A 7,335-nucleotide genomic window follows, 5' to 3' on the forward strand; every position below is an offset into this window, starting at 1 on the left:
TTCCCTACAGCCTTGCCCACAGAGTTTATTAACCTGGGGTTTTTGTTATTCTGATAAGTAAAATATGGTAGGTCAGTGTAGATTTAAATTGATCTCCATTATGAGTTTTATATTTCCCTTTCTGCTAATTTATCTTACTATCCTTTGCCCATTTTTCTATTAGAGTGCTGATCTTTTTTCTTTTTCTTTTTCTTTTTCTTTTTTTTTTTTTTTTTTTGAGACAGGATCTCACTCTGTTATCCAGGTTGGAGTGCAGTGGGGCAATCTTGGCTCACTGCAACCTCCACCTCCCAGGCTCAAGTGATTCTCCCACCAGGGTTTCGCAATGTTACCCAGGCTGGTCTCAAACTCCTGAATTCAGGTGATCCGCCTGCCTTGGCCTCCCCAAGTGCTCTGGGATTACAGGCATGAGCCACTGTGCCTGGCCTCTTTTCTTCTTGATTTGAAATTCTTCACAGATTAGACAAATTTGCCCATTGTACAAATATGTTGCAATTATATTTTCTTGGTTTGCTATTTATCTTGATTTTTCTTACGGTTTTAAAAAAATGTGATTGGATTTATGGTTTCTGGCATTGAACCATAGTTATAAATGTATGTTTTACTCTGAGGTTGTCCAGAGAAGCTCCTAATTTTCGTAATTTAATTTTCATCTTTTTAAAAACAGCTCTATTGATGCATAATTGATATACAAAAATAGCACATATTTACTACAATTTGATGAGTTTGGACATGTGTACACACCCATGAAACCATCTGTTAACCTGATGGTGGTGATGGTTTTATGTAATTTTATGCTTCTATTTTTCACATTTAAATCTGACTTTTCTGGAATTTATTTAAGTGCATGATGTGAAAAATAGATCCAACTTATTTTTCTTGCCAGATGGCAACACCTTGTTCTAGCATAATTTATTAAATAGTTCATCTTTTTCTTTCTGATCTGAGATGCTATCTTTATTAGGATGCGAAATTTCTGTACATTTAAATTTATTTGGTCCTTTTGTTTGTCTCTTTGTACACCAGTATCTATCTCATCGTTCTAATTATTTGAGCTTCATGAGAAATTTTAATACCTTCTGGATAGGAACAGAAACTGCTTATTACTCTTGTAAAGTTTTCTTCTTTATTCTGGTTTATTTTTCCTAAGAACATTAAAAGTTGGTACTGAATTCCAAAATAGAACACCCCAAAAGCCTGTTGATTGTTCCACTGAGATTATGTTCAATTTTCAGGTTAACTTAGGGGAAACGGTTATCTTCATGATGTTAATTAAGTCTTACTCCGTGAGAGCATGGTACGTCTTGTCACCTGCACAGGTCCTTTTTTATATTGTTCAATAGCAATTTGAAAAAACATCTACTATGTTCAATGAAATAAAAGTCGAGATTTAAAAATTTGGCAAGGAGTTGAAAACTATAAAAAAGAACCAAATAAAAATTCTTTTTTTGCCCCCATAAGGCAGAAAAATAAAAATTCTACAACTGGGCCGGGCGCGGTGGCTCAAGCCTGTAATCCCAGCACTTTGGGAGGCCGAGACGGGCGGATCACGAGGTCAGGAGATCGAGACCATCCTGGCTAACACCGTGAAACCCCGTCTCTACTAAAAATACAAAAAACTAGCCGGGCGAGGTGGCGGGCGCCTGTAGTCCCAGCTACTTGGGAGGCTGAGGCAGGAGAATGGCTTGCAGTGAGCTGAGATCGGCCACTGCACTCCAGCCGGAGCTTCCGAGCAAGACTCTGTCTCAAAAAAAAAAAAAAAAAAATTCTACAACTGAAAAAATATAATATCTAATATTAAGAAATCAATAAATGGTTTATTATATTAGATATATTTGAAGAGACAACTAAAAATAGGAAAAATATTTTCAAAGCAACTCAGAAAAAAGAAGATAAAAAAAGAATACAATACTGTTTATATATAATAGTATATATAATACACAAGTTTAACATAGGACTGCATTTGCAGAATAGAAGAGAGATAATGGGAAGATAGCAACACTTGAAGAAAAAATAATAATACCTTTTTTTTTGAGACGGAGTCTTGCTCTGTCGCCCAGGCTGGAGTGCAGTGCCACGATCTCTGCTCACTGCAAGCTCCGCCTCTCGGGTTCACGCCATTCTCCTGCCTCAGCCTTCCAAGTAGCTGGGACTACAGGCGCCCGCCACCATGCCCGGCTAATTTTTTTGTATTTTTAGTAGAGATGGGGTTTCACCGTTTTAGTCAGGATGGTCTCGATCTGCTGACCTCGTAATCTGCCTGCTTTGGCCTCCCAAAGTGCTGTGATTACAGACGTGAGCCACCACACCCGGCCAAAAATAACTAATACTTTTTTATTTAAAGTGCCTAACTTGGCTGGGTGTGGTGGCTGACACCTGTAATCCCAACACTTTGGGAGGCTGAGCTGGGTGGATCATTTGAGCCCAGGAGTTCAAGACCAACCTGGGTAACAGGCAAAACCCCGTCTCTACAGAGAAACCCCCCAAAACAAAAAACAATAATCAGCTGAGTGTGGTAGCACATGCCTGTAGTCCTTGCTACTCAGGAGGTGAGGGTGGGAGAATTACCAGGGCCTGGAAGTCAAGCCTGCAGTGAGCTGTGATCACATCACTATACTTTAGCCTGGTTGACAGAGTGAGACCCTGTCTCAAAAAGAAAAAAAAAAAAGTGCCTAACTTGGTGCTTGGCACTTTCTAAAATTGATACATAATATTTGTACCTGTTTATGGAATATATGTGATATTTTGATACATGCATACAATGTGTGTAATCATCAAATGAAGGTATTTAAGATATCCATCATCTCAAACATTTTTCTTTGTGTTCAGAACATTCCAAATCTAGCTATTTTGAAATACATAATAAATTACCAACTATAGTCATCCTAATGTGCTATTGAATATTATTGAATTCCATCTAATTATATGTTTGTACCAATTAACCAATCTGTATTTATTCCTCACCCCCAGCTCCCACCAACCCTTTCCAGTCTCTAGTAACTATCATTTTATTCTCTACCTCCATGAGATCAAATTTTTTACCTCCCATATCGTTGTCAATATTATTATTTTTCCCACCCCGGCTCCTGTGAAGGATTTATTGACAATATCACTGGAATCTAAATCCTCTAGGCCATTTTTTCACCAAAGCCCTTATTTTCTTAGGGCATTATTTTTTTTCTTAAATCAACAGTTTTCTTGAAATATCATTCCCATTCTATAAAATTTCCTGTTTTGAATTGTATAGTTTAATAGTTTTTAGTATATTCACAGAAGTGTGCAACCATCACCATAATAAATTTTGAAACATTTTCAGCAGGGCACAGTGGCTCACGCCTGTAATCCCAGCTACTCAGGAGGCTGAGGCAGGAGAATTGCTTGAACCCGGAAGGCAGAGGTTTCAGTGAGCTGAGATTGCGCCACCGCACTCCAGCCTGGGCCACAGAGACTCCGTCTCAAAACAAAACAAAATAAAGCAAAACCAAAAAACTCAATAATTTTAGAACATTTTCATCTCACCATCCTGCCAAAAAACCCTGTTCTCCTTAGCCATCAATCTTCAGCTCCCTACCCATCTCTAACCATAAATCTATTTTCTGTCTCTGTAGATTTGACTATTCTAGATATTTCATATGAATGAAATAATATAATATATGGTTCCTTGTGACTAGTTTCTTTCACTTAGTATGTTTCCAAGTTCATCCATGTTTTGGTATGTATCAGTATTTCATTCCTTATTATCGTGGAATAATATTCTGTTGTATTGATATACTGCATTTTATTCATTCATCTGTTGATGAACATTTGGATTATTTCCACTTTGTCTATTATAATAATTCTGCTATGAACACCCATGTATAAGTTTTTGTGTGGACATGATTTCATTTTCCTTGGATATATACCTAGCAGTAGAATTGTCGAGCCATAAAGAACTCTAGGTTTAGCTTTTTGAGGAGCTTCCAGATTATTTTCCAAAATGGCTGTGCCATTTTACATTCCCACCAGTAAAGTATGAGAGTTCTAATTTTTCCCTGTCTTCACCAACACTTGTTACCTTTTTTATTATAGTCATCATAGTCTGTATGAAGTGATTTCTCACTGTAGTTTCTTCAGTAGTAATTTAAAAAGTTCCTACCTACTTTAGCATAAAATTACTTTCCTGACTCTCTTCAGGGAGCCTGCCAGAGAATTCTCTTTCTCTTGTGCTGTCTGCCTTATGCCTGGGCATAAGCTCTGATAAAGCCCTGTCTGGGAAAACTCTTTTGGCCTTCTCAATTTCGATTACATTGAGAGCCCAAGAACTCACGGTCAGTAACAGGCCAATGAGAAGTCTCCCGCATTAGTCTAGGTGAAGGATGATGGTGGCTTGGACCAGAATAGGGTGGTAGTCATGGAAATGGGGAGAATTTGACAGACTAGATTTATTTTGGAAATAGAACTGAATCTGACCAGATTGAATTGGGCAGGGAGCAGGGAAGGTGAAGGGGAAGGAAGACTCCAGGTTTATGCCTTCAGCATTTGGGTGGATGAATGGATGGATGAAGGGATAGATGGATGGATGGATGGTGGTTGGATGGATGGGTGGTTGGATGAATGGATGGTGAAGGGGTGAATAGATGGGTGGATGGAAAATGGAGAGATGATGAACTGAGATAGGGACGACTAGAAGAGGTGCATATTTTGGGGCAAAGACAGTTTTGCAATACGTTAAGTTTGAGGTGCCTCAGAGTCATACAAGAGGATTTGTCAGAAAGGCAGTTGGATATAAGATTTCGAAGCTCAAAAGATAGGGAGGGCCTGATGGTATGTTTAAACCTATATGGATATCACATAGGTAACATTTAAAGCCTGAGAAATGGGCCAGGCGCAGTGGCTCACACTTGTAATCCTAGCACTTTGGGAGGCTGAGGCGGGTGGATCACTTGACGTCAGGAGTTCAAGACCAACCCAGCCAACATGGTGAAACCCCATCTCTACTAAAAACACAAAAATTACTGGGGCATGGTGGTGGGTGCCTGTAGTCCCAGCTACTCAGGAGGCTGAGGTGGGAGAATTGTGTGAACCCAGGAGGCAGAGGTTGCAGTGAGCCAAGACTGCACCACTGCACTCCAGCCTGGGCGACAGAGCAAGACTCTGTCTGAAAAAAAAAAAAAAAAAGAAAAAAAAGAAAGCCTTAGAAATAGGCAATGCCACGTAAGAAGAAAGATGAAAGGAGGGCAGTGCCCTGAGGTGTGCCAGCACTGGAGGAAACAAACAGCCAGAGATGTAGGAGGGAAGCCCAGAGAAACTGTGGGCTGCAAGGATGAAGCAGTAACAAATAAAACGCCACCAAGAGAGGAAGAAGGACGACGGGAAACAAATAAACCAGACAGACTATTGCATTTAGCAACTTGCAAGCACTGGATTACTTTTTACTCAGAAATCAAACCCCAAGGATAGTGTTTCCCCTCCCTGCAGGGTTTTCTGCAGGTCCCTTTCCATGCCCCCTTCCACTTCTTTAAGTGCTAAAAGTGATGATTTTGGGGTGATGTTTTAATTTTTATTCTTTTTGGCTTATAACTGTGTTTTCTCATTCTCTACAACAACAGGTAGTATATTGTAATAGAAAAACCATTGTGGTCAATGATAACTTCTGCCCGTTCCTGAGCACAGGGGACATCACTATTAGTGCCTGTTCCTTCCTCCCTACTGCTGATAAGGAAACAGGGGCAGGAATAATACTAATAATTTGTGCTACTTTTTCTGCATACCCTTGGCCTTATTCTGGGCTACTGAGCTGAGAGCTTGCCTGAGGCTGGAGCTCTATTGTCTGAATCCAGGGGCAGAAATAACTGAGGGCTCTTTTACCACATCCACCTGGAGGCTGCCTGCAGGCTTGGGTTGCTAAGTGCACTGCTTAATTTAGAAGCGCCTTTTATCCTGGCTCTCTTGACCAGTCGAAGTTGTGGTCACTGTTTTCAACGAGGACCAGGAAAGAAAGGGTGGAATTAATTAAACCTAGAGGAAGGGACTTTGAAGGGCGGAGCTAAGGTCAAAGAAAGAACCCTTTAAATAAAGGGCCCACACTGGCAGCCAGGGAGTGCGCAGGGCTGGCGAGAGGGAAGCTGGGCTGCTCCACGCCTTTCACGCCTTCCACCTCCTGCGTGTCCATCTGTGAGAAGGAGCCAGAGCCCAAGGGAGATGATGGAGCCTGAGGAGTACAGAGAGAGAGGTGAGCGACAGGCATCCCTGGCCCTCTTCCCTGCTGCTACTTCTGCAGGAACAGCTGCTGGTGGGTGGCCCGTAGATTTTGGGGTGACATTTGACCGGAGCATTAGAATTGCCTTCTGAGAGTTGGAACCAGCAACACTTTTTTTTTTTTCCTGCAAAAGGGATGTGGGATCAGAGTGTAAAACTTTTTTCAACCACTCTTTCATTCTGTCTCTCATATACCCACTCTCACACACGTCCACACTACCGTGCCTTGCTTTTCCTCCTCGCTTTCCCACAAAATAGAGGATTTGGATTCCTGAGCCACTAAATGGGAAAAGGGGATTGTTCATATTCTGAAATAGAAAAAAATGTTCTCAGTATTCTGTGATCACTGCAAATCTTTTCTTTCTTAACATTCATTCCTTCATGTGCGAACCTATCAGTAGCGTTCTTTCATTTAGTCATTTATTTCATAAATATTTAGTAGGCGCCTACTCTGTATCAGGCAAAACCAAGTGGTTATCCAGTTTTCAGACATGGCTCTCCCTTAGCAGGAAAGTAGGTAGTTGCTTAAAAGAGAATCTTGAATGTCTTTATTTCTATAATTTTTTATATCCTTCTATTCACTAATTAGTGTGCATTAGCTTCTTCTGTTGCTTTCCTAAGGCACTGTCAGCTGAGAGCAGGTTCCTGTAGATATTCATCCTCTGAGTGGAATACAAGTACATTTAGCACTGTTCCTGGACCTGTGGAGGGTTAGGTCTAGAGCTCTCAGATCTCTGGTGGGGCCCTGCTGGAGAAGCACCAGGATGTGAGAGGGCTGAAGGGGAGCAGAAGGAAGACAGAATGGTGTGGAAATCTACCTTTGTCTCATCAGTGTTGCCTGGGGCTGGTTCTGTTCTTAAGAACTTTGCATAAGCTGATGCAGAGGGGAGAAACTGAGTTCCCTCTCCCAGGTAAAAGCAGCTCAGGAAGTACTAAGGAATGGATATTGAGACAGACAAAGAAATATGTACACACACACACACACACACACACACACACACACACACACAGCAACAGAGGCACTGAAGACTGCAACCTGAAAGGATAAATAATTTGCAATAGTTTCAGAGTGTTCGACTTGACTTTTTTTCCTTCCTT

The sequence above is a fragment of the Papio anubis genome, unplaced genomic scaffold, assembly GCF_008728515.1.
Source record: "Papio anubis isolate 15944 unplaced genomic scaffold, Panubis1.0 scaffold50, whole genome shotgun sequence".
NCBI classification, from domain to species: Eukaryota; Metazoa; Chordata; class Mammalia; order Primates; family Cercopithecidae; genus Papio; species Papio anubis.